This window comes from Labrus mixtus, unplaced genomic scaffold, assembly GCF_963584025.1.
Source record: "Labrus mixtus unplaced genomic scaffold, fLabMix1.1 SCAFFOLD_74, whole genome shotgun sequence".
Lineage (NCBI taxonomy): Eukaryota > Metazoa > Chordata > Actinopteri > Labriformes > Labridae > Labrus > Labrus mixtus.
This window is the reverse complement of record NW_026870298.1, coordinates 5,001-12,500: the sequence shown is the minus strand read 5'-3', so window position 1 is coordinate 12,500 and position 7,500 is coordinate 5,001. Positions and strand designations below refer to the sequence as shown.

The 7,500-nt window shown below is 42.0% G+C and overlaps 2 non-coding genes and 6 pseudogenes across 2 annotated transcripts; all 8 read right to left on the bottom strand.

Moving 5' to 3' along the window:
- Nucleotides 1-5,680: 5,680 nt before the first annotated feature.
- Nucleotides 5,681-5,789, bottom strand: LOC132968429 (5S ribosomal RNA; annotated as a pseudogene).
- A 122-nt stretch (nt 5,790-5,911) lies between these two features.
- On the bottom strand, nt 5,912-6,031 carry LOC132968424 (5S ribosomal RNA; annotated as a pseudogene).
- A 123-nt stretch (nt 6,032-6,154) lies between these two features.
- On the bottom strand, nt 6,155-6,273 carry LOC132968287 (5S ribosomal RNA). The gene has a single exon (XR_009671130.1). It is a non-coding gene; the product is annotated as a 5S ribosomal RNA (ribosomal RNA).
- A 122-nt stretch (nt 6,274-6,395) lies between these two features.
- Nucleotides 6,396-6,514, bottom strand: LOC132968332 (5S ribosomal RNA). The gene has a single exon (XR_009671168.1). It is a non-coding gene; the product is annotated as a 5S ribosomal RNA (ribosomal RNA).
- Nucleotides 6,515-6,635: 121 nt separating this feature from the next.
- On the bottom strand, nt 6,636-6,744 carry LOC132968420 (5S ribosomal RNA; annotated as a pseudogene).
- A 120-nt stretch (nt 6,745-6,864) lies between these two features.
- Nucleotides 6,865-6,973, bottom strand: LOC132967853 (5S ribosomal RNA; annotated as a pseudogene).
- A 122-nt stretch (nt 6,974-7,095) lies between these two features.
- On the bottom strand, nt 7,096-7,215 carry LOC132967857 (5S ribosomal RNA; annotated as a pseudogene).
- Nucleotides 7,216-7,337: 122 nt separating this feature from the next.
- On the bottom strand, nt 7,338-7,456 carry LOC132968422 (5S ribosomal RNA; annotated as a pseudogene).
- Nucleotides 7,457-7,500: the final 44 nt, after the last annotated feature.

Sequence of the window (7,500 nt, the reverse complement as noted above, 5' to 3'; positions counted from 1 at the left end):
CACCCATTTTCCCCATGACCAAAAAAGAAGCCCTCGTACCAAAAAAACAAAAACAAAATAATTTAGACATCCCACATAATTCCCTCCTCATTTACTCTACACACATTCGCACCTTCCACAAACATTCTCACAAACTCACTCTCATTCGCTATGTACAACAATTTAAGATGTGCTTTCCATTCATTCACAAACATTCTCCACACATTCATTTTCTTACTTTCATACAGTGCATAATTCCTTCTGTTAAAAACCGCTTTTCTTGCAAAAGCCAAAATTATATTCATTACATTGTGATTTTTTTGTTTTGTTCCCACCCCCAACAACACCGACAATTCCCACCCCCTTTCATTCCAACACTCATTCTTACTGCATTTCCCCAACATTTCTCTCATTTTTCCCCAAAAATAAACCAATTCCCCACACGTAACAAACAAATGTATTAAATCCTCATCCGTACTTTCACATACACAACACTTTCTTTCATACCTCTCCTTATGGATCTGATGCAGGACGATGCAGGTGAAGATCCTCCTGTGCCTCAGTTTGAAATCTAGGTCAAATATTGCATGTGGTGTATGCGGAATGTTAATGTTCTTCCATATCATGTTGCTTGTTATGTCCGGGTATGTGTCTGTCCATTTTACTTCGGATGTGGGTTTCTGTATTCTATGTGTGATTGCGTACCTATACCAAATTTTTGTAGTGACATCTGTAATGTTGTGTTTCTTCTCCCCTAGGCACAGGGAGATCCCCCCCCACATCGTCCTGCATCACTCCCTCCTTCTCTTTGATTAATTTTTCCCATTCGCTCGACAAAGACAATTTTACATTTGCAAACACTCTCTCAATCACATCCTTTCTGCACACACACCCTTTATTTTTTAAACCCCTCACCACCATTTGTAAATCAAAATCCCCCCCACAGTTCAGTAAATCCCTTATTCTAATATATCCCGCTTTCGACATAGCTTCACACTTAATTACCCTCTCCCCATTTTTAAAATACGGGCTCGAGAGGAAGGGCAGTCGTAGCACTGACCCTCTCGTTCCGCACTCTGGTACAGTCCAGGATGAAACCTGATACCACGCACTGAGTACTTCCTGGAAAAACCGTGGCAAGTGTTTAAATGAATCCGGGTTATTGATCTGGTACAGGTTGTCCTCGTTGTAGAGTCCAAAACTGCACAGATATTGTTTGAAGTGGTTTTTCCAAACTACGTTCCGGTTCTGGTCCATAAATTTGCCTATCAATTTGACTCTTAGTGCTACTTTTTTTGTAAGTAAATCAATCAAAGCTAGCCCCCCCTGATCTTTAGCCCCTATTATTGTTTTGTGAGCTATACTCGCTGCTTTGTTTTTCCAAATAAAGTCCCTAATGGTCTTTGAAATCTCCTTAAAGGCCCAGTCCGGAAGCGTACAAGTACTCAGCGCATGATTCACTTTGGACAACACGAGAGCATTTGTTACGGCTACCCTTCCTCTCAACAATAGACCCCTCGCTTTCCACAAATTCAATGTTTTTTTAATTTTACCCACCACCTCTTTCCATGTTACATCATCACATTCATTCTCATTTTTCCCCATATTCACTCCCAACACTTTTCTTCTCTCACACACCGTTTTAAATCCCCACTTATTAACTAGATTGGATTCCTTACCTAGTAACATAATTTCTGACTTATTTTCATTTACTTTTGCCCCAGATGCTCTTTCATAAGTTTGTACATGTTTTAATATCAATTCTATATCCTCCTCTCCTTTTACCATTATATTCACGTCATCTGCATACTGTATTATTTTTACGTTTTCCTTACCTATACCTTTTATGTTTACGTCTTCCGATATCAGTGCTGCCAGCGGCTCTGCTACCAAGCTGTACAACAGCGCTGACATCGGACATCCTTGTCTCACTGACCTTGATATTTTAAAAGAATCAGTTAGTTCCCCGTTACATTTTATCTTGCTTTCCGCTCCTGTATACAACATATTTATCCATTCTCTCATTCTCTCCCCGAATCCAAACTTCTCTAACACCTTCCCCATGAACCCGTGATCTACTCTGTCAAAAGCTTTATTTAAATCAATCCCTAGCCATATTCCCCCCTCCCCTTCCATATCCCTGACCGTCTGTTTTATTGAAATGATTGAGTCTGCTATGTCTCTGTTTGGTATACTGTATGATTGTGTTTGTTCTATGATTGTTCCTATTACCTCCCTGATTCTATTGGCTATTGTTTTCGCTATGATTTTGTAGTCTGTGTTGAGTAGGCTGATTGGTCTGTAGTTGTCCAGATTTTTATTGTCCCCCTTGTTTTTGTAAAAAATAGTAACCACCCCTTCCCCTAAACTTTTTGGTATATGTTTCACTTTTTCCATATATTTACTCAATTTGTTCACCAAGGGCACCAGCTGCTCTTTGAAAGCTTGGTAGAATTCCGCAGTTAGGCCATCGCTCCCAGGACTTTTGTTTTTGTTTAACCCCTCTAAAGCACTTCTGATTTCTCCCTCTGTAAACTCACAATCACACCACATTTTATCGTCCTCGCTTAGTTTTTTCTTTAAGGCACCCAAAGCTCTGTTCACACTCACGCTATCACACTCCTGTCTCGAAAACAGGCTTTCATAATAGCTCTTTACTATTTCTAAAATTCCCTTTTTATCTGTCACACTTTTACCTGCTTCATTTAATAATTCGTTTATTTCTGTTCTTTTTTGTTTTTGTTTTTCCAGACCTAAAAAAAAGGCTGTACTCCTCTCCCCCTCATACATATATTGTATTTTACTCCTAATGGCTGCACCCCTACTCTTTTTAAGTTCAATCACTCCCAACTGTTCTTTTAAATGTATGTATTTTTCGACATCTACATTATCTACACTGTCAAGCGATGCTATTTCCTCACTTAGTTGTTTTCTCAAATTCTCTTCCTTTCTATTTTCTCTCCACTTTTTCTCTTTACTATAATTGATACACTTTTTTTTAATTCTGACTTTTACACTATCCCACCACACATTCATATCTTCACTCTCATTCCACTCATATCCCACATCATTCAACAATCTTTCCATACTTTTCACAAACATTCCATCATCCAGCAAGCTTGCATTAAAGCACCATATCCCTCCTTTACGTACATTCGTTTCTTTTCTAAACGTGATTTCTATTCCAGCGTGATCGCTCCACATATTAGTTTTATATTCAACTTCTTTAATCCACCTCACTACCTCGCATGTCACCAAAGCATAATCTATTCTAGATTGTTTTAATCTATTTAGTACAATTTGTCTCCTGGAGAACACCCTCCCCCATGGATGTAGCAATCTCCAAATATCAATGCATTGTTTCGTTATCATTATATCTTTAAGTGTCCCCCTGCTTACATCCCCCTTAAACACATTATTTTTTGACACATCGGTGGGTGTCATTGCCACATTAAAGTCACCGATTATTATACAATTCCTTTCCCACCATTTGCTTATTGCAATGAAGAACGTTTTCCTTTCTTTTTCTCCATTCGGTGCATATATATTTATGATTCTTATATTTTTCGTTTCATACACACAGTCTATTACTATTATTCTTCCTTCTTTGTCTCCATAAACCAAATTTACCCCTGTTACCCGACCCGTTTTGACTAAAACCGCCACTCCTCTCGCCCTCGACATGCCATTGGAGCAGAAAATATGGCCCACAAAGTCTTTTTTTATGTCTTCCACCAGGGAATCATCCCACCTGGTCTCCTGCAGGCACAAAACGTCATTCTGCAAGGAAAGAATCGAATGTCTTTTTTCTTTGTTTCTTAGTCCATTCACGTTAATCGAAAATAAATTAAAGGCCATTATCATAAAAATAAAACCAAAAAAAACGGATTTACAGGGGTTATTGTCAGTCATTATTTGTCCTTACATTTCAATTTTTTCACCAACTTTTTTCGTTGTCCAAGACTTAGTCTTTTTTGCGCACTCGCCAGTTCACTCACATCCATTTCGCTGTCCGTTTCATTGGGACTGGTGCTTTTACCCGTATTATTTAGCGTGATTTTTCTCCCTCCCGCCTGTCCAACACCACTCTCAGGCATCTCCCTCCCCTCTGTGCTCATGCTTACCCCCGGGTCTTCTGCCACGTCCCTTCCGTCTCCTTTTTTCCCTCTCTCGCTCGTTTTTCGCTGCTTCTGCTGTCCTCCCTCTCCAGCCAGCTCCGGCGTCTCCAGCTCGCACTCTGACGCCCGTTCTCCTCCGCTCTCTCCGCTCTGCTCCATTTCTCCGTCACTGTTCTCGTCTTCTCTGATCTCCTTCCTGCTTGCTCCGATCACCTCCTTCTCCTCCGCCTCCTCCTCGTACACCTCCTCCGCCTCGTCTTCATCCTCGTACACCTCCTCCACCTCGTTCTTGCTTTCCTCTCCGTTCACACACTCACATTCATTTTCTCTTTTTTTACAGTTTGTGCATTTTGTGCTGTTCGCGCTGCACTCTCGCGCAAAGTGTCCCTGCACCCCACAGTTGTGGCACATAACTTCTGGACACTCTCTCAGGATGTGTCCCGGCTGGATGCACATCCTGCACACTTTTTGTTGTCTATCATGTATTACTCTAAAGTATTCGTTCCCCATCACAGTGTTAAACTTTGTGGAGTAAGGGAGTGACTGTACCTGGTCATTAAATCTGACCCGGACAAACCTCGTTCCGTCAGCTATCATTGTTCCAGGCCACATTCTGCGTTTTATTGGTGATGTCGGTTTCACTCCCCATCCCGTCAGCTTCCAAACTATTTCTTCATCTGTGTTATATACGCTGGCAGGTTTAAAAAAGACACCACCAGCTCATCATTATTTAGTTCTCTCGCCACGACTCTGGTCTCTCCGATTTTAAATCCATCCAGCAGCCTTTCCTTTCCTTTAATGTTGCTCACCGTCACTTCCAGTTTTTCAGGTCCCAGGGTTCTGCACGCCAGCAGGCCCCCACAGATCATTTTTATGTTACTCATGACGTGATTTAGAGGAACTTTGTCTCCCACCATTTCAATGTTTAGTGTTAGTTTTCTCTCAAAAGACACTTTTGCTTCCTCTTTTTCTGCTCTCTCGCCACCTCTCCCATTCTCTGCATGCGGAGCAATCAGCCCGCCGCTCCTCTCTCTTCCTCTCTCTCCGTCATCCATTCCGTTCCCTGTTTCATTTGCCGTTTTCATCCGTCCTTTTTGTCCGTCGTTCTTCTCGTTGTCGTTAAAACCATTCGTTTGTTTCAGTGCCATGTTTGTTTGTTCACATTGTTGTCCGTTCTCTTTTCCTTTTTCCATCTCTCCAGTCCGTGGTCCTGTCATCTTTGTGATCCGTCCGTGTGAGTTTGCTCGCGACATACGAGCAAACATTCACAAAAAACAAAAATTCTTCACAAAATTGTGGAAAAAAAACAGGAAAAAAGGTGAAAAGAAAAACGATCCCCCTAACAGTCAGTGACTGCTGGGGGACATTCACTCACAATCTGAGGTATTTAAATAAATCCAAAGCGCATCCAAAAAACAAACAAATTAGTCCAGCTGTCCAGCTCAGTACTGACACGTCAGCTCTCCTTCAGCACCACACAAACTCTGACAGCAAAAGGGGCGTGTTCAGGGTGGTATGGCCGTAAGCCATTATTGCATATGTCTCTATATGATAAGAAAAACATATGATCAAAAAAATGAAAAAGCTTACAGCACCTGGTATTCCCAGGCGGTCTCCCATCCAAGTACTAACCAGGCCCGACCATGCTTATCTTCCGAGATCGGATGAGATCAGGGTGGTATGGCCGTAAGCCATTATTGTGTGCAGAAAGGGGCCTTTTAAAGATGTCATGCCCTTGATTCTGGCTGAATTTTTGGACATGTGAATATGTCTCTCTATCATAAAAAAAAAACATATGATCAAAAAAATGAAACAGCTTACAGCATCTGGTATTCCACAGGCAGTCTCCCATCCAAGTACTAACCAGGCCCGACCCTGCTTAGCTTCCGAGATCGGACGACATCGGGCGTGTTCAGGGTGGTATGGCCGTAAGCCATTATTGTGTGCAGAAAGGGGCCTTTTAAAGATGTCATGCCCTTGATTCTGGCTGAATTTTTGGACATGTGAATATGTCTCTATATGATAAAAAAAAAAACATATGATCAAAAATATGAAAAAGCTTACAGCACCTGGTATTCCTAGGCGGTCTCCCATCCAATTACTAACCAGGCCCGACCCTGCTTAGCTTCCGAGATCGGACGAGATCAGGCATGTTCAGGGTGGTATGGCCATAAGCTGTTATTGTGTGCAGACAGGGGCCTTTTAAAGATGTCATGCCCTTGAGTTTGGCTGAATTTTTGGACATGTGAATATGTCTCTATATGAAAAAAAAAAACATATGATCAAAAAAAATGAAAAAGCTTACAGCACCTGGTATTCCCAGGCGGTCTCCCATCGAAGTACTAAGCATGCCCGACCCTGCTTAGCTTCCGAGATCGGACGAGATCGGGCGTGTTAAGGGTGGTATGGCGGTAAGCCTTTATTGTGTGCAGAAAGGGGCCTTTTAAAGATGTCATGACCTTGATTCTGGCTGAATTTTTGGACATGTGAATATGTCTCTATATGATAAAAAAAAACATATGATCAAAAAAATGAAAAAGCTTACAGCACCTGGTATTCCCAGGCGGTCTCCCATCCAAGTACTAACCAGGCCCGACCCTGCTTAGCTTCCGAGATCGGACGAGTTCAGGGTGGTATGGCCGTAAGCCATTATTGTGTGCAGAAAGGGGCCTTTTAAAGATGTCATGCCCTTGATTCTGGCTGAATTTTTGGACATGTGAATATGTCTCTATATGATAAGAAAAAAATATGATCAAAAAAATGAAAAACCTTACAGCACCTGGTATTCCCAGGCGGTCTCCCATCCAAGTACTAACCAGGCCCGACCATGCTTAGCTTCCGAGATCGGATGAGATCAGGGTGGTATGGCCGTAAGCCATTATTGTGTGCAGAAAGGGGCCTTTTAAAGATGTCATGCCCTTGATTCTGGCTGAATTTTTGGACATGTGAATATGTCTCTCTATCATAAAAAAAAAACATATGATCAAAAAAATGAAACAGCTTACAGCATCTGGTATTCCACAGGCAGTCTCCAATCCAAGTACTAACCAGGCCCGACCCTGCTTAGCTTCCGAGATCGGACTACATCGGGCGTGTTCAGGGTGGTATGGCCGTAAGCCATTATTGTGTGCAGAAAGGGGCCTTTTAAAGATGTCATGCCCTTGATTCTGGCTGAATTTTTGGACATGTGAATATGTCTCTATATGATAAAAAAAAAACATATGATCAAAAATATGAAAAAGCTTACAGCACCTGGTATTCCTAGGCGGTCTCCCATCCAATTACTAACCAGGCCCGACCCTGCTTAGCTTCCGAGATCGGCCGAGATCAGTCATGTTCAGGGTGGTATGGCCATAAGCTGTTATTGTGTGCAGACAGGGGCCTTTTAAAGATGTCATGCCCT